Here is a 20,636-nt window from a genome sequence, read left to right as displayed (position 1 = left end):
AAGGTAATTGCCAAAAGTGATTCTACTAGCACACTGGCAAAAATTCTTCCAAATAACATAGAACTTTTTGACCTAGAAAGTTATCTGAATTTCCAAATAGAAGTGCTGTTATGTCACTAAACAAATTTATGTGTTCCTCTATGCCAAGTATAATTATGGATCCTCAAAAGAAAACATAACACTCTCCTGCCCTCAAAGAGCTTACAGTCCAATTAAGAATATAAAACAGATATACAAATAATAGAAATACAAAGCAAAAAAGAACAGAAAAGAAAAGGTGAGAGGAGAAGAGAAGGGAAGGGAAGGGGAAGGGAGGGGAGGGGAGGGGAGGGGAGGGGAAGGGAGGGGAGGAGAGAGAAGAGAAGAGAAGAGAAGAGAAGAGAAGAGAAGAGAAGAGAAGAGAAGAGAAGAGAAGAGAAGTTCCATATTGAAGTTCTCAAACTTTACACATAAACCACCTAGAGAGCTTGAGGACATCAGGGATGGGCCCCCAGATTCTCTATTTCCAACAAGCTCCCAGTTGATGTTTCACAGCTTGTTCATGACACTTTGAGTAGCAGAGACTTGGAGAAACTTTTGGAGGGAGGGGAGATCACAGCCACATGGAGTAATTCAAGGATAAAGTGGCATTGGGGCCACACTTAGAAGCATTGGGGAGTGGGGGCTTAAGAATGTGGGATAGAATAACAGTTATTTCAAAGCAGAGATAAAAGCTTGAGTGAAGGCACCTATCAGAACAGCAGTAAGCAGCAAGTCTATTCATAAAGGATGAAATCCTAGAGTCGGTCATTCACTGGCTATGGGACCCAGGGGGACCTCTCAAAGGCAGTCCTTTCACCTGTGAAATGTGGATAAGAAGAGTACTTATCTCACAGGGTTCTGGCGAGGATGAAGGTGAAATCATATAAACCCTAAAGGCCACACACCTCAGTTCCAGTGAGTGGTTCCCCAAGGGGAAGTAGCAGTCCAGTCCCTTGTCAATATTTCAATCTGTTCATGCCAAGCAGACTCAAACAACTATGAAGCTCTTCTCCCATACCTCATTCTGTCCACCTTCTGGTCTTTTCTCTCTCATTCCCTCCCCCAACTAAAGCAATACTTACACATGTTGGCAAGTCAACTTTGGAAGAGGAAATAAATATTTTAGCCCCTGTCTTTTGCCCTATTTAAACTCTTCCTTGAATCATTTTACAACATGGGAACCAATTAAATTCACCCATTATTTTGCTATTTTGCTCTGTGTCTCCTTGGCAACTTTTCTCTAATCATTTTCTTTCTCTTGTTTTATTAATAATTGTTGGTGTTACAGACTATTTGTTATATTGATAGAAGTAATAATTGTTAGTTAAAAAAACATAATGGTCATGCATTCTAGCAGCATGCTTTAGCCATCTGGTTAGTAACTACATATAGCCTCAAAGAGCACATGTATTTAGGACAATTTCTATAGAAACCATCCTCATTTGAATAGAAAATAATGGCATGGTTCAAAAAACAGGCCCCAGTCTTGGATGATGAAGAGCATGTAAGTTTCTTACACAGGATGGAAGGGTGGGGAGGAGGAGAGAGTCTATTCTCCAATTACAACCACTTTCCTATGTATACAAATGTCAATTAGGGTTTCCCAAAACCCTGAAGCATTTGTAAATACAAACTTTTTTTTCACAGCTCTATATAAGCATTTATTCATTTAGGTTAAGCCAGTTGTGCATCACATAAGCATACATGTTTATTTCTCCATCTTGTTGTATAAACACACACTTTTTAATGATCTCTCTTCCACTGCAGAACAAAAAATACCCCATTGAATAATGTTTTTCCAAAAGTAAATAAAGTTTGTCAAAGTTTGCAACAGTTTCCAACTTCTCTTTAAGTTTTGGCATTATTGATGGCTGAAGTAGGACCTCTTTCACCTTCTTATTAAACAGATATTACTACAGTAACTTCCAGCCAAAAGACTCTTCAGGTAGTGCTTTTAAAATAAGTAATATGGAATAAATAGTCCCTCTTCTTGATATGGGAAACAAATTTGAGGGGAAAGCAGATTAGCACACAAAAGTTTTCCAAGAAGCATGGGGTTAAACAGATCCAGTTGCCAAGGCTAGACACCCATTTGTCTGCTCCTATGCTCTGTGCTTGATAAAAGAAGGTACTAGAAACCCATTTATTTATCTTAATAAATATCTATTGAGTACCAGAGACTAGTCTAAGCTCTGAGGGACATGAAGATAGAGAAGATTTGGACTCTATTCTCAACATGTGTTATAGTCCTATGAAGAGACACAAGTTACACGGGTCATGAGTGAGGTCTGAGGACAGTGCAAGGTGATGTGCTGAAGATAGACTGTATGGGAAAGTGGTGTCAAGCCATTCCCAGGGAGATTTCACTCTTAGCTTCTGCACTCTTACTTCCTATTTCTGGTGATCAATACTAGGACACTTATTCTGTTTTAGCTGTAGGTGGAATTTTTCCTCCACAAATGGGAATCACCAGGGGTTTGGATTCCTGTCTCCAGGGCAATAGGTGATTCCAGGGATGCTAATCAGGGCCATCCCAATTCACAGACTCAGAATTGAGTGTCTTATATTTAAAGGGAATTCTGACCTCTCATCAAAAATATGTGAGTTTCTGGGGAGCCCGGGGAACTCAGTTGGTTGAGCGTCCAAATCCGGCTCAGATAATGATCCCACTGTCCATGGGGTCGAGCCCCGTGACAGGCTCTGTACTGACAGCTCAGAACCTGGAGTCTGCTTTGGATTTTGTGTCCCCTTCTCTCTCTGCCCCTCCCCCGCCCATGCTCTGTCTCTGTCTCAAAAAATAAATAAACATTAAAAAATTTATATAAAAAATATGTGAGATTCCATCACAGCCTAAGTTTGGCTCCATCCATATCAAGCATTTGTATTGGTCTCATCTGGATTGCATCTATTCCTTGTACTACCGCACTCATAGATTCTCTCCTCTTTGGGGTTTATACTCTTAGTTAATAGGATACTAGTAGCCCTCCTTAATTCAAATACACTAGGAGCTTCAAAGTATTGAGGAAAACCTAGCACCTAAGTGAGACTGTGACATAGTTAAATATTCAGACAAAATGAATAGGCCTTACATGTGGCAGAATTTGAAGGGAAAGGAGACAATGATAAGAAACATTTATCCAACAGGAATAAGAGTTTGGTCACCACTCTCCCCTTGTTGAATCACTTTCTTGACTTGGCTTCGGGCACACCATCTCCTTTTAGTCCTGTTCCCATCCCCTAAAACACTCCCCTGTCTGCTTTGTGCTATTCTACCCTTAAGCTTTGAAGTAGCCCAGAAGTCACTCCTTGGATAATTTCATCCAGTTCTGTAGCTTAAATAACGTTTGTTCCATATTTGTATCCCCAGCCTGAATGGCTTCTTTGGGTAATACCCTCATGTATCCAGCTAACATCTTCACTAGGATATCTCATGGACATCTGAAACTGAATTATTTGTTTTTCTCCTGAAACTATTGCCCACCACAGCCCCCAAGTTTTCCCTGCCTCAGCATATAGCTATTCCTATTTCTCATTGCTTAGGCTAAAAATTATAAGCTTACATCACTTTTCTTGGTTGCTCATTATCCCCCATCAATATATCAATATTGGTGGATATTCTGATATTCTTGATTTCTCATAATCCCCCACCACCAATTTATCAGTATATCTCCCTTCAAAATAAATCCAGAACCTACTTCTATTTCTGACATCCTAGTAACAGAACCTACCATCATCTCCTTTCCAAATCACTTCCTCCTAACTAATCTCCCCTGCTTCCTCTTTGCCTCCTGTAGGGATGCTCTGATAAACCATCTAGACCTCCCTTCAGGCTGAAGGACTATTCCCCAGCTGCTGGAGGTGCTGAAACAGTGCTCAGCTGTCCGTCCTCTCCAAGTGTTGCTCTCAGTTGAATAAAGCGTCTTGCCCAAAGCCACTCCCACTTGCCCAAAGCCACTCCCCCTTCTCCGGGGCAGCTGCATCCAATGGCTACTTGATACACCCATATAAAGGCCTGCCACTCTAGTTCCAATTTAGGGCAACTCTGAAGAGCGATCTTATGAGGTCGGTTAAGCTTTTGTTCAGTCTGCCTTGCAACCCAATTCTCTCCCTGCCTAATCTTGCTGCCTTCCCACTCCCACAGGTGTGGTAAACTTCTTGCATGCTACTCTCCACCTCAGAGTCTGCTTCCTGGGAATCTAATCTGTTGCCACACCTCCCTGTAGTTATTGTCCACACGGGAGCAAGACTGAGCCTTTAAAACAGAAGTCAGACCAGGGGCGCCTGGGTGGCGCAGTCGGTTAAGCGTCCGACTTCAGCCAGGTCACGATCTCGCGGTCCGTGAGTTCGAGCCCCGCGTCGGGCTCTGGGCTGATGGCTCAGAGCCTGGAGCCTGTTTCTGATTCTGTGTCTCCCTCTCTCTCTGCCCCTCCCCTGTTCATGCTCTGTCTCTCTCTGTCCCAAAAATAAATAAACGTTAAAACAGAAGTCAGACCATGCCGCTTTTCTATGCAATACCCTCCAATGGCTTCCTTTGTCACCCAGAGGATAAGCCAGTATCCTTGCAATGGCCTACAGCCAACGTGATCTGGCGACTGTCACACTCAGCTTGCTCCCTCATGTCTATCTACAGTGATTTCCCTGCATTCCTAGAGCACACTAATCCCATTCCCTGGGATGTTTTTCCCAAGCTCATGAGTTCCTTCACTTCTTCATGTCTCTCCTCAAACATTAGTTAAACTATAAAACATTCCTCACTAATCTCTGTAATAAATTACCACCCCAATTCTAAGGTCTTGCTATCACTCTCTGTCCCTGTTAGCCCATGTTATTTTTCTCCAGAGCACTAACCAGCTTTTAATGCTTGCTCATTATCTGATTTCATTATTGGATTTTAAACTCCATGAGAGCAAGGATTTTTGCTTTGATCACTATTATTTTCCTAGCAGCTAGAATAGTATGGGGCACTCATAAGCATTCAATAGATATTTTTCCAATAAACTTATTGACTGAAAGTGATCTCTTTATTTGTGGACATTTCTTATACTTTTCTTCTGATGAGAAGGATAATAATTCTGGTAAACTTGGAATCAGCTGTCCAAAAGTAAACAGAATCAGCCCAATCTCCTCAAGTTTCTCAGTTCCACTGGAACGGTTGTTGCTATTATTCACAGGTCCTTACTGAGAACCAAAGGTTTAGGGGCTAAAGGAAGAAGCGAGATGGAGATAATTTCAGCCAGCTGCCTCCCCATGACTTTTACATACAAATACCTGTAACAGAAGATAGCAGGATGTTCAAAGCAGTGGATTGTCCAAAGTCAGGTCAGAAGCAGACAAAATAGGTTCTGATCTCACATTTTCCACCAAATAGCTGTGAGGTCTTGGGTAAGTCACTTAACTTCTCAGGGACAATTTCCTTATAAAATAAGACCCCCAATTAGTATTGTCTGATGCCCCTTCTTTAGAATACCAGCCTTGAAGATGAAGGGTAACAAAGGGGTTCTGTGGTAAAATAAATTTGGGAATTGGAATATTCTATATCTTCCTTTAGAAGGAGTCTCACAATCAAGAGGCTTTTGAAGCTTGGTTTAGCCCATAGTTTCTCACATTTATTTGGCCACAGAACCTCTTCCTTGCCTGACGTATACCAACATCCCACTCATAGCGTGAACTACTGAACTGGACAATCCATACGGACTTCTTTCTGCTGTGATAGTTAATAAATCTATAAAAAGAAGGTAGTTTGGGCAAACAAACAAGCAAAAAAGAGTTTCCACATAGTTACTACATGAAGTGCTACTCATGATCTGGAAGGAGAACACAATGAGCTAGATGGATATCAGCAGCTGATCTCTGAGTTACAAAGAAAGAAACAAAAGGCACTGTATATATTCCAGGTCTACCAACTATAAACCCACCTATGCCAAACCCACCTACTTCACTAGCAACATTCAGGGGCACAGGAATATGAATTAAAAAATGATGAATTTTCCAGAAGTTCTCAAAATATATTCAAAGAGGGGCGCCTGGGTGGCTTAGTCGGTTAAGCGTCTGACTTCAACTCAAGTCATGATCTCGCGGTCTGTGAGTTCGAGCCCCGCGTCACGCTCTGGGCTGACGGCTCAGAGCCTGGAGCTGCTTCGGATTCTGTGTCTCCCTCTCTCTCTGACCCTCCCCCGTTCATGCTCTGTCTCTCTCTGTCTCAAAAATAAATAAATGTTAAAAAATTAAAAAAAATATATATATATATATATATATTCAAAGAAGTACTAACAAACTGTGAGGTAAACATTTAGAGATAAGACATATTGTTTAATAGATATACTCAGAGATTCCATAGTGAATCATTTCTGTGTACATCATAAGAGAAACAAATTTTGACTCAGAATATAGCTCATAAAATCTTATTTCTAAGTGCAGAGAGTGACACCAGCATCTTTACAGTTTACATTATAATTTCATAAAGAAACATGACAAAGTAATATTTATTTTTAATATGACTGTTAGTATAATTTGATTTATACACATTTTCATTTAAAATAAAAGAGGAAGCAATAGGATTCCATGTTTCAGGTATCTTTATGTATGAAGAATGCTCTCAAAAGCCTTCATCATATGCTACAGATGAAAATTTTATCTGTATTCCTCAGTTTAGACAGTGAGGAAAACTGTGTTCCAAAGTGTTATTAAAATGGCTCAACCATAAAAGGATTTGATTATTTTAAGAACTCTATGATCTTTACAGTTAGGCACTACCCACCAGGGCAAGTCATGGACTGCACCCCCGTCACCACCCACAAGGGTATCTTGTTGGAGAAAAGATCAATTACCAATGTTTTGTCATTAGAGTCACATGTTGACTTTCAGAAGCAATTGAATTTTTTTGAAAGAGAAAGACAGCATGCGTGTGCATATGCTCAGGGGAGGGGCATAGGAAGAGGGAGAGAAAGAATCTTAAGCAGGCTCCATGCCCGAGGCAGAGCTCAATCCCACGACCCTGGGATCATGACATGAGCCAAAATCAAGAGTCAGAGGCTCAACCAACTGAGCCACCCAGGCACCCCAGCTTTTTAAATTAGCTTTCTCATACTTGAGCAACATAAAGAATAGGGTTAATACAAGTATAAAGACAAGCACATCACAACAATAACTACAACTTACTACTCATATTTTATAGTTTATCTTGATACATCATTTCCTCTCCTATAAACTCTATAGAAATACATGACTCTTAGCAGAATCACTGCACAAAGATGTCAGCCAGTTTCCGTTAGTTTTGTCATGGGCTACCTACCACTGATTGGAAGAATAAAACAGAGAACAATGTAAGTGTAGAAGTAACTAATTGCATTTGCAATACAGTAGTGAGAACATGAGCTTTAAGTAAGAGTACTGGTGTGGTATCCCCCTCCCCACTTACTAGCTATGTGACCCAAAGTAGATCCTTGATCTTCCTGACCTTCATTTATTTATGACCATAGAACTTATCACACAAAGTGGGACTCCCTTGAGCCTGAAGGGTAAGGGGGAGGGCATTATTAGTAATTACGTTAGGACAACAGGCATAAATGGGACTATTGTGGGCAAACCAAACATAATCGGCCTACTTATTTGCAATATTGAGATATAATACCTCAGTACTGTTGTGAGGTTAAAGTGGCATGATATAATATGATATACAGGAAATTTGTCAATTCACGTGTTCAGTAAGTTATTCCTCCTTTTTCGTAAATAGAAATTGGGCACCGGTTGAGGGTAGGGGTGATATTAAGGGCTTATTGTATTATCTTTGAAAAAATGGAGCATGGTGACTGACCGGTGCTCCCGACTTTGCTTGGAACACTCTCTAGCAATCTCCTCCCTAGTTAACCACTCTGTACCACACTGAGTCCTAGGAAACTCAGAGATTCCAAGATGAATCATTCTAATTTGCATCATGAGGGCCACACAATTTCTGAAACACAATATACTTCATAAAATCACTACCTAAAGACTCCTTTCCTGACTGCGGAGTTTAGATACAGCCTCCTGTCGCACGCTTTCTTAGCAACTTGTACTTTTCCATGGCATTTGCTGCTATTAAAATTACAGGATTATATAGTGAATTCTTTAGTATCCGATTCCCCATTTGAAACATAAGCACCAGGACAATGGGAATTTTCTATTTTGTTCCTTGCTGTACCCAAAGTATCTAATGTAGTGACTAACACATAAGAGGGGATCAATAAATGTCCATTAAACATTAAAATTATTATGTGCATTCATGATAGTTGTATGGAAGATTTACAGAAGGCAAGACAGATTTCTGTCTTCAAGGAACATACAGTGTCAGGACCCATAGAGAAATAAGAGTCAACTTATCCAAATCACTGGATAATTTTGTTGCTTTGAAGATAGAGCACGTATAAAAATAGCAACCCACACTGGATGTCAAAGCTGTGACTGTTTTGGGGAGCCTGGGTGGCTCAGTCGGTTAAGCATCTGACTCTTGATTTCAGTTCAGGTCACGATCTCAGAATTCATGAGATCGAACCCCACCTCAGGCTCCATGCTGACAGCACACAGCTTGCTTGGGATTCTCTCTCTCCCTCTCACTCTGCCTCTCTCTCTCTCTCTCTCTCTCTCTCTCTCTCTCTCTCTCTCTCTCTCTCAACATAAATAAATAAATAAACTTTAAAAAAAGAACTGTGACTGTTTTAGGAGCACATGGAAGGAATCAGCATTATCAGGGTGTGTGAAGGGCCAGGGTGCATGAAGAAAAATAGGGAAAAGTATCTCTGGTCCAGATTTCCCCTCCCACCCCTGGCAGCCATGGACTGTCACCTTGGCTACCTCACACACTTCACCCACTCATCTGGAGCACAGATTTTTATCCTTCCTCCAATACATGTAAATACCACTGAACAAGTTTGATGTGATGCTGCTCTTGACACTAAATATACACCATCGCTCGTATTTCCCACGGCAAACCAGAAAAAGAATTATTATGTCCATTAGACAAGAAAAATGACACTAAGGGAGATTAAATTATTTGCTCAACCCAGCACGTGATGCAGCTGGATTTGAACTTGGGTCTGCCTGGCTAGAACCCAGGGTAATATTGACTCTTATTTGCTGACTGCTCTGCCAGCCTTACCTTAGAAACACTCATTCATAGAAAAGTCATAAGGAAGGCGATAGGACAGGACAGTACAATGCAGTAGCCAGCAAGGATTGTTTTTAACATCGTTTCTACCCAGAAGAACTGGGCAACAGTGAACATTTTCTCCAAGCCTCCAGTATTCATTCTCCAAATGTGGCTACATACTCTGACTTTTCTGCCTTTCATAGCTGTTATTCTCTTACAATGTCTATGTCAGTTCTAACAATAAAAGCAATGCATACTTACTTTGCAACATAACTTTAAAATGGAAATGAGATATCACCAGAAAATACAATTATACTGTCATCGGTATAAGTGCTAAAGCTACATAAATTTCAATATGGATAGTAAAATACGGACACAGAAAAATATTGTTGAATATTTAACTATGGCAAATTGTGTTTATAAGTATTTCAATATATTTATTAGACAATAGTTATCTTCAAAAACATCTAAAACAATGTTTGAGCTACTAACTTATTAGAATTGATTAATTCTACTAATAGAAACAATAGAGTTTGGAGCCAGAATCAGATTCAAATAATAAATCTACCTATAATTAACCGATGATATTATATAAGGTACTTCAGTTTTTTTCATCTATAAAATAGGAACGATGAAAGCATCCAAATCTCAGAGTGAATGTGACACGTTACAACCCTAGTGTATGGCTCTCCACACAGGAGACACACAATGTGTATGATTTCTTTCTGTCTTTTTAGGATAGATAAAATGGATGAGGTTTAACAAAGATTTCTAAGTGATGCAAGTGTCATAATACTATCACATTTACTTGCACAGTCTTGTCCTCCTCCTCCCCTTAACTCCAAAACAATACAGAAAGCTGGATTTTAACCATCTTGACCCTCGTCTACCATCATCCTAAAGATATTTTACAAACCCTGTGGCTTGCCCACAAATGCTCAAAACCAGCTTCATCAGGAGTTACACAACAGTCATCAAGCAAGTTAATAGACCCAAAATTAGCTCCATAGCCTCCAGAATCAATCACCACTTACAGACTTAAGGATTATCTTGAAAGAAGGTGCATATGCATTTGTAGAAAATTAACTTAGTGGGTGAAGAGTTGCATATGAGTCAAATTATATCAGGATGGTCTTTCCTTTTGATTTCAGGGTTGACACTTAGTAATTTTCAACCAAGGGAAAAGCAGTTAATGACTACAGTGTATTCCCACGAGATGAGAGATATCCTGGGCCCCACGCTCCTATGCAGTCTTCCATGAAGACAGGAGTTAATGAGGTCTTGGATCACCAGTGCATCCCTGGTGCTTAACATTTGGTAAGTACTATTATGTAATTGTTGAAAGAATTAATTAACAGTATATGCTTACCCTCACAAAAGTAAGAGGTAAGAAATAAAGGTGCTATGGGTCAAGTATAAAGAAATAGAAGACAGAACACAAAGTTTTTCTCCCCATGACTCACATTACTTAATGGTAATGCAACTGAAATTTAACCTTCCACTGGCACTTCTCTGACTAAACCCCATTAGATGATAGGAACCTTCCTAGGTCAGAAATGGCTACCATCTCAAAGTTGAGATATTAAGAGGCAGTAGAGAAGACAACATGAAGAAAAAACTCTTTCTTATTTACTTGTCACAGTGTGTGATGGAAAAATACGCAGGATATAACAAGGAAAAATTTCAAGTCACTAACATAGATCATTTAAAGGTATTTTATACATTGTGAAAAGGAAACTGAAATAACAACCTTCTTACATGAAAAAAGCACTTTACCTACTTACCAAATTTGCCAACAGATTAAAAAAAGACTGTTAAAAAATTTACAATGAATAATAGCCCCCTCATTTCCATAAAGAAGCTAGATTATCTAACTCTTAGGGATTTTGTGATAATTAACCAAAACTATACATGGAATATTTCCAACATGATACCAACCATCTGATAAAATCTCAATAACAACTAGTTATTGTAGTAGTTGTATGGTGTAATATACAGTTGCACAAAGTAACGAGCAATCTAACATTAGTTATATATTTAAAACCAATAATGCTAGTTACATAATCATCATTTTTAAGTTTCATAAAATTATTACTGCTGAATATATACTCCAAAGTACTTTTCATTAAAATCAGTACTTTTATTTTTTCTGATCAATTTTTTTGCCTTTATAGTTTACATCTCTGTAGACAATGAAACTATCTTTACTTATGATTTTGTTAATTGGCAAGTCTACATAGAAAGGCAAACCTATTCCCTTCAGATCTGCCTGTTCTAATTATCAACACATTCTACACAGAATCCCTTTTTAAGAGTCTGTGTTTGTTGATATCACAGTATTATTTTATCCAAAAATCTAACTACAGTGTTGCTGGCAAAAATACTTCGGAATCACTTCTCAGTCTTTTGAAAGCACGTATTGACGTGAACAAGTCTGGTTACCTGAAAAGGGTTAGGGACGCTGAGCAGGGGACGATCTGTGAGTCTTAGCTCCCGAGATGCCACCCATACTGTATTATGCACAGATATGTATACATACTTTTTTTTTTTCAAATAAACATGTGACTGTGTAGGAGATGAGTAAAGCTTCAAACTATGCAAAAATAAGCTCTAAAGGTTCTAATGACATTCAGTTGAGCAGTCCGTAGGCATAGAGGAATTTGAGACACACAAAAAAATCATTGTTCCAGTGCACAGTTACTAAAATGTTTTCCTGTAAAGATAGAATGCCCCCTTTCTTTCTGAAGACATTTACTAAGGTCCATAATGTATCATTTCAATTCTCTCAATAGGCTTACTAGAAAAATACAACATGTTTTCCCTTAGGATTTCAAATTTCACTAAAATTATTTTTAAAAATATTTTCCTTTAGAGACTGACATCAGAAAAAATAAAGCAAAACTGCTTCCTTTGCAAAACAGTTTTTTTTTTTTGAGGAAAGAAAAATGAATAATCACTAAGTACACTTAACGTTTCCTTTGAAAATAAACATGAAAAAAAATAATAACCTGTGGCCTTTTGCCAATTTTTACTTTTGATAAAAACCTTTGGCCTTTCTAGAGTAGTAACCATGAGCTTGCAGCCAGAAAGATTATGTAACTTCTTGCTGCCTCAATTTTCTCATCTGTAAAATAGGAATAATGAGAATAGCTGCCTCACAGGGCTGTGGTTACATGAATTCGTAAACCCTGGGAACAGTAGCTGGCAGAGAGTAAGCATTCTATAAATATTAAGTGTTGTTATCAGCTAGTACTAACAATAGGGTGACCATGGATGTTTAAACAGTCATTCATTATTTCCAACCTTCCTCCACCCATTCTTGTATCCCACTTAAAACACTTTTTTTTTAATTTTTTTTTTAATTTTTTTTAACGTTTATTTATTTTTGAGACAGAGAGAGAGCATGAACAGGGGAGGGGCAGAGAGAGAGGGAGACACAGAATCCGAAACAGGCTCCAGGCTCTGAGCTGTCAGCACAGAGCCTGACGCGGGGCTTGAACTCACGGACTGCGAGATCATGACCTAGGCTGAAGTCAGACTCTTAACCGACCAAGCCACCCAGGCACCCCAAAACACTCTTTTTTTAATGTTTACTTTTTTGAGAGAGAGAGAGAGAGAGAGAGAGAGAGAGAGAGAAAGGCAGAGCGTGAGTGGGGGAGGGGCAGAGAGAGAGGGAGACACAGAATCTGAACCAGGCTCCAGGCTCTGAGCTGTCTGCACAGAGCCCAATATGGTATTCAAACCCACGAACCATAAACCTGAGCCAAAGTCAAGCCCTTAACTAACTGAGCCACCCAGGTGCCCCCTCTTACAGATAATCTTAAAGATAATCAATGAATGACCTCTTGCTTCTCAAATCGTTGACTTTTTTCTGAATATCCGTGGTATACACATTGTTGGCTCTTTTCAACATTAAGAGAGTTTTTCTCTTGGCCTTCTCTGAGCACTCCTTGCCCTGGTTCTTCTCCAGTCACTCCTTTGCTTCTCCTACCCTTCGTCCTCCAAGAGAAAGAGCTCAAAGACTCAGCACCTAATGCCTCTTCTCCTTGGCCTGAGTTCTCTCCTCCCTGATGGTTGTCCTGTATTCTGTCCTTTCAACACTCCAGAGAGCTGGTTGGCTCTCCAAGTTCACTCCCACTTCTCTCTCTCCCCCCAGCTTCAGCTTCCTCTCTTTGGGGTTTCACTTGCTGGCTCTAATACCAGCAAGTAGTTGGACTGGGGAGCTTGACAAACAAGGGTTCGAGTCCTGGCTCTGCCATTTACAAGTTGCATGACCTTGATCCGTTTTCTTAATTTCTCAAAATCTTCATTCCCTCATTTGTAATGGATCATGTAGAAAATTTACCTCATTGCCTCCATTAAGTAATACAACAGATATAAAGCATTTGACATAGTTCCTGGGACAGAGAAAAGACTTGGCATGTTAGACGATTGATTATTAATATCAATGTCCAATTGAATACACCCAAAATATTTTGACATTCCATACACATACAGAAAATAATTCCTTCTCCATAAATTCTAGAAATGTTTTACTGCCACCATCACTTTCAAGACACCATAGTTTAGCCTTTTGATTATTTTATCTCAATCGTTTCCATCATCGGAAGGAAAACATGTCTTCCTCAACTATAATTATTGTCTTCCTCATCTGTAATTTAAAAAGTTTTTTTAGCCATATACATTGCTGCCTAGTTTAAAGATTATATTCTGTAGCCTTCCTTATGGGTAGGCGTGGCCAGTGACTAAGCTATGGCCAATGAAATGTAATTACAAGTAAATCTCTTTTAAAAAGTGTGGCATTTACTTCTTGATTTCAGTCTCCATCATGTTCTCTATAATTTGGGTGTGATGGCTGGATCTCTAGAGCCATATTAGACCCTTACCGCTTTACATTGGAGATGATAGAATGGCAGAAGGAGCCCCAAATAGAGGTCAGGACTGGCAACCTCGTAACTATTTTGTTTGTTTGTTTGTTACGCATGACAGAAGTAAATATCTATTGTGAAATTTCTTTCTGGTCTACAGGAAGCTCTAACCTTAAGTGAATTAACATTTCAATGTCTAACTCTTACCTCACATGCATCCTTCATTGTAGCCAGACCAGTGGTTCCCGCAGGGTCTGCCTGAGCTGCTTTGGCTCAGACTCTTCCTCTTACCTGGTTCTCTTCTCACCCTCAAGCATCTTGGCTTTGCTGAACCTACGAGGTTCCAACCTACCAGGAACCTATATCTGATTTTTGAGGTGCTCAACCCTCTCCCTCTCATCTGCAGGTTGTAGCATTTATATTCTGTTCCACATTATCAGTTTTGCCCATCAGATAATCTCATCTTTTGAATTCTTTGTAAGATCATTCTTAACCAGGTGTTGCAGGCTGGGTTCTCCAGAAACAGATCCCCAGACAAAGTTTGGGGTGCCAGTTATTTGTGAGGGATGAACACTGGTGAGAAGAAAGGGGCAGAAACAGGACCTGGCAGAGGAAGAAATTGAACCATGATATAAATCCGACAGAGCCCTGGCTGCTTGGTAGGGAGCTGGGGAATGAGTATTACCAAGAGCATCCCACATCCAGCCCAAGAAGCCAGGTCTTCACCCCATGAATGCTACCTTAGTGAGGTGTGACCTCAGTGAAGCATCTCCCCAGGAGGAGGTGGCCTGGGAGGAGGTCACAGCCGCAGGCCATCTGCCAGCCACAATTTCTACTGCTTGGCAACAAGACCTGCCTCAAAGGGCAAGCAGGATGCCACATCTCGGTGTCCACCACCCTGGGTCTGGACTTTATGTTTCTCTTCCCCCAATACCACTTTTAATATTAAACCTACAAGAGGTGTGATAAATATTTGTAGAATACTTTATACAAGCTATTCATTGCCTAACCTAAAAAATATAATCTGTATGACATTCTTAAAATGCATCCACTCATGCCTTAGAAAGGTACTCAGAAGTTGCTTTGAATCGACACTGATGTTACAAAAGATTTAAGTCCCTTGTTTTGCAGAACATGCCTTTTTCATTGAACTCCATATAATGAGTCCCCAAGATCTCAGTGGACAGTCTTCCAAGGAAGAAAACCTGCCATTCGTCTTGAGATCAGGAAAGCAAGCTCATCGTGAGGAAACTAAGCTTCCACTTTGTTTCCACCCTCCTCTCATATGTCCCAATTCTCTTTCACCCCAAGCTCAGCTGGTGGACTCCAAAAGTCTCATACATTTTTATATGTCTCATAAGTTTCTCTCTCTCCCCTTTGTAAAGGGGTAAGTAGAAAATGACAAAAAAAAAAAAAAAAAAAAAAAAACAGGCAACTTTTCTGTTTACTCCCCGCTTCTGCCCCAAACACTGTTCACCCCCCAATGCACTCTAGTTACATTAGATACAGGACCTGGAAGAAGACGGTGGAGGAGGAGACTTGGAATTGCATGAGGTGCTGACTCTGGTCAGTGGCACACAGGACAGCAGCAAGAGGGCAAGTAACCAAGGCTAACTAATAAAAGTAATAAATGAAAAGCCAGTTGAGCCTTAGCCAAGATCCACCACCCTCTTGCTCTGTCCATACCCTTTACTGGCAGAGGGTGCAAAAGTCTGTGTTCCAAGGATGTAGCTGAGCTGTGACCGCTACTTTTATTTTATCCTTGAGATAAGAATGATTGAACAATCACAAGGTGAGTTCACTTTGTGTGGCTGCCTGCTGCAAATCTTCCCCTATCTTGGTCTACCCGCTGTTTCCCAGAATATATCTTTATGGTAATTTAGCCACTTTAAGAATCACTCCCATCTGTTTCTCTATTACAAAGATAGCTACTTCAAGAGATCGCTATCTTCACTGGTCGCTTAGGGAGGGTGCTGGTGTTGGGGACTGACACACAGTCTACAGAAAAGTCACCTACATGCAGTTGCCATTTGTAATTCCCCACGTGAGTGTTTTTGAAATGTTTGTGTTTGGATGTTGTATTCTTCACCCCCCTGAGCCAGAAGGCCTTGACAGAAAGTCAAACTTCAAAAGTGACAAACTGCTCTGATCATGTAAGGGTGGTTTAGTTGCTAGGGAAACTGCTTTCAAAAGAGAGACAGATCCTATTTCTGAATGTATAACTGGGAGAAGAAACAGATGCTGAGTTTCTGAGTGCGTCTAATTTACTTTGAGACATAGCTGGGATCCATAGGTGGTAAGAAAGGGTTACATTTTTTAGGCCAAAGAGATAGCAAAAGTATCCACTTTATAGGAAAACTTACCATAGCTAAGAAATTATGAATAAAAACCAGAAATTATTTATTCCCCTTTCTTTAGGCTTGTAAATCTAACAAAAAAATTTTTTTCAGACAAGGGAAACATATTTTTCCCAAGAAATCAATGGGGAAAAGGAAAATGACTTGGACTCATCCCAGGGACCCACCCAGGTGAAGGTGTCTGGCCCACAGTGATAATGTGTTCTGAGGAAAAAGCAAAAATCCCTCAGGAACACTCCACAGATACTTTCAAAGGGGTTTGAGGAATGAAAAAATGAAGGATGAAGAGATTAGTGGCCACTTTTGCAGAAATGGACAAAGAGCAAGTCTGATTTGCCCTTCAAATACCTCCCTCCACCTGCTGATTAAGCCTAAAACACCTGGAGGTTCATCCTTTTATCTTATAGCAAGTTTCAGGTACTTTCCTGAGAATTAATTTTGATACCAAGGAAAAAAAAATTTAGGTCATCGATATAAGAAAATTATCCAGGCTCATTTACCATGTGGCAGAAACGGTAAAGTTCTTTACGTTCCTTATCGGATAACCATCAGGAATTGGCGAAGTTGTTCTATAAGGAGCCAGAGAGCAAATATTTTAAGCTTTTTGGATCATACCATCTCTGTCACAACCACTGACCTCTGCCATTGAAGGTAAAGGCAGCCATAAAAAATATGCAAGTCAGTGGGCATGCTGATGTTCTCATTCAATTTTATTTACAAAATCGGATGGTGGGCCAGGTGCGGCCTAGTAGAGCTGGTCTACCAACCCCTGCATTACGTCCTAAACATCCTTACAACACTGTGAAGATGGCAGGAGCGTCCTCATTTCTCCAGTGAGGAAACCAGGCCTGTCTGAGATGGAGCTATTTATTTGTCCATGTTCACACAGGGAGCAGGCGGAGGGTGGGGCTAGATCCTAGTTTCCCATCTGCTGTTCACCACCACCACCTTCAGTGCAATACATGTACCCCTGGCTGTTATCAAGATACTTTTAGGAGACATACATAAAAACATCTTAGTAGCTACATTTATTTTGGTATGTATGGAAAAATATAACTAGCAAACCCAACTTTTGATTTTACTAATGTCATTTCTTCAGATACAAGAACAATCACAAATAATCATTTTCATGCCTATTTTTCTAAATATAAAGGAAAAATTATACTGCATTTTGGCAAGTAGGAAATTTTTTTTAATCCTCTTTTTTGTAGGTATCATGTTGGTCTTTGAAAAAGCTTCCATTCTCTTCTCTCATTTGGTCCTCAAAATAAAAGCTGGGGAGGAAGAATGATGTGATACTATTAGCCCCATATTGCAGATGAGAAAAATTAAGGTACAAAATGTTAAAAGACTTGCTGAAAGTCACACCCTGTGACAGTGGCCTGGAGCAGGGCCGGAAGTTCACCTGGCACCTGCTCTTGAAACTTCTCCGGCCTTGGAGTCCATGAAGGTTCCCCAAGTCTTAGAGTTAGAAATACAGCCAAACGCAGGAATTTCTTGTTTCTCCCACAGCTGTACTAAAGATCCTTAGGTAACCAAAAGCCAACAATATGGGTCAGGTTTTCCAGACCTGGGGTGCCACAGGGCCTGTAACAGAGATCAGGAAGTGTGTGAGCGCATGCGCAGTGCTACTAGGAACTGCCCGCCCCCTGACTTCCAGCACAGCAGTTTGGAAGTACTTTCTGGATTCGCCATAAAGCGTTGCATAAGCGCCAAATGCTGAATGACTTGAATCTGAAATTCCGTATGTGTTTTTAAATGAACAGTCAGTCACGTTAGCTGCTAATGAGCTGTTTTACCTTAGACAAGTCACTTCATGTTTGAGGACCCCAGATTCCTTATCTGTAAAATACAGCTGCTAGATTATTAGATCTGTGTTTTTCAAGCTGCATGGTGGGGCTATGAATGAATTCTGCTCTGCATTGTTTAAATGAAGTAGAAAAGAGAATGGAACAGAATCGAATTTAATAGAAAATATCCCAGTAAGCACTATTTCAGAGACCGTTTCAGATTTATATGAACACACACACACACACACACACACACACAGTAGATTTGTAGTTCACAAACTCAAATACCATTAGACAAGGTGATCTGAGGGCTTTGCACAGCTCTAAGATTCAATAATTCTGTAACCTGTTCTACAGTAAAACTGCTCAAACCATACACTGAAGCACTGTAAAATCAATAGAACTGTAATTCTTACAAACCCTCTCAGCACCTTAAATTTCTGCAATTGTTAAGAAACTGTTTAAAACCATTCTATTCTTGTATCATGAATTCTTTGGTGCTAGGATACTATGAATGCATGATAATGCTATTTATATCATTATTATAACACTATTAGTATATTAATAAATATTAATGATACATTAACTATATTTTGATGGGGCAAATACAATCCATAAAGAAATAAGTTCTCAAAAACTGCCTGATTTTCTTGGTACTATTTGCCTACACATAAATAAAACAGTATATGCTATGGCTGGCTAGGCCAATATATTATGATCTGCACTGAAATAGCAAATCACCAGTCTGCAGAAAAAAAAAAAATCCAGCCAAAAGAATTCAGCCCTTTTGGTTCCATTGCAATCTAGAAGCCCCAGAGGAAACCCTCCCTCGTTTGCAGAAATAGTAGTGCCAGGGTGTGTGATAGATTGAATGAAAAGGACAGGAAAGACACTTCAAGAATTCACTTTCTGAAACTGAAACCCATTCTATTTTTAATCCTCTCTCCCAGGTATTTAATTTCAGATCTGAGTCAAGTCACGTTGTAAAAAGTATCCCGGTTGACAAATTATCAGCGTTTCACTTAGCTGCAATTTCCCGTCTGAAAACCATCTTCATGGATTAGTATTCAGAAACACAATCTGTGTGTAGTGCCAATGTTGCTCAATATGGATATGGCTCTGAAAACCGAAGAATTAAAAGTAGGAGTCATGAAGTTAGTTAAGCATGAAGAAGTAGGAGAGTAAATACGAATTTTTGAACGTGCTGAATGTTTTCAAGTTCTCAAATAACACGTGTGAGTATAATTAAAAGGGTCTGTATAACTGGAGGCCTCGGGTTTAGAAGGACCACGAGCATTGATCTGAGGAGGAGATGATTGAAGATGACGTCATGACTCCACAACTGGACACCTCGGGATTACTTGAGAATTTTAAAGTCATGAACACCAAAATCTGCCATACTGCCACCCACGTGTGTGGTGTATTTGTGATCCTCTCTCCCTCTCTCTCTCTTTCTCATGTACACACACGCACACACACACACACACACAAACACTTAGCCCAGATAGAGTGCCCTGTATACAAGTGGTGCTTATTCCATTATGAAGACTGATTCCCATTCCAGCCAGCTGCTCAGATAGAGAGGGTTAAAATGACTGACTTGGAGTCAGAAGTATTAATGGTCAAAGAAAGTTGTTCTGTACGTAAAGTGAATATAAAAACAAATTATAGTGAAAAACAGAAGAACGTCAAACGTGCGGAAAATGGAGGCAGTAGTATGTTCCCGGAAGGGACTGAGTAATTTTTTTTTAAGTTACCGGAAGGGACTAAGTAATTTTTTTTAAGTTTATTCCTACAGAGAATAGACATCCTTGATGTAACTCTTGGGCATATCTTTGGTATCTTAAGATGGCTTTCTGAGCTGGCGGGCACACTTTATACAGCTGTCTGAGCACTTCCGGCCAGCAGAGACATGCTACAGGGATTATTACCAATGGAAGAGTTGAGGAGAAAATTTAAATCCCTCAAGGATCAGATTGCCTCTGATGATGGGAAGTCAAAATGCGAGCCCTGCCTTCATGTTTCTTCACACATTCAGCGTGCAAAAGCACAAGGAAAGAATAATCAGAAAACAAAGAAGAACCGACAGATTATTGGACTCATTTTCATCCCTCTGTGAATGCTGCTTCTGAAATAGAGACAAGGTTATTTAAAATGGGGAGAGGTTTGGGGTACCTGGGTGGCTCAGTCGGTTGGGCTTCCGACTTCAGCTCAGGTCATGATCTCACGGTCCATGAATTCGAGGTCTAGAAATTCGAGGTCCATGAGTTCGAGCCCAGCGTCAGGCTCTGTGCTGACAGCTCAGAGCCTGGAGCCTGCTTGGGATTCTGTGTCTCCCTCTCTCTGGCCCTCTCCCGCTCACACTCTGTCTCACTCTCTCCCTCTCAAAAATAAATAAACATTAAACAATTTTTTTTTAGTGGGGAGAGGTGCTATCAGTATAGATTAATGAGAAAATCAAATGTGGTAGTATGGG

General features: G+C 40.0%; 1 protein-coding gene across 1 annotated transcript in view; it reads right to left on the bottom strand.

The window, feature by feature from the left end:
- The window catches only part of MLIP (muscular LMNA interacting protein), a 247,595-nt gene that overhangs the window by 143,881 nt on the left and 83,078 nt on the right, over positions 1-20,636 (bottom strand). The gene's annotated exons all lie outside the window — the stretch shown is intronic.

This window comes from Felis catus, chromosome B2 (genome assembly GCF_018350175.1).
Source record: "Felis catus isolate Fca126 chromosome B2, F.catus_Fca126_mat1.0, whole genome shotgun sequence".
Classification (NCBI taxonomy): domain Eukaryota; kingdom Metazoa; phylum Chordata; class Mammalia; order Carnivora; family Felidae; genus Felis; species Felis catus.
Note: the sequence above shows the minus strand (reverse complement) of the source record. Positions and strands in the feature narration are given on the sequence as shown.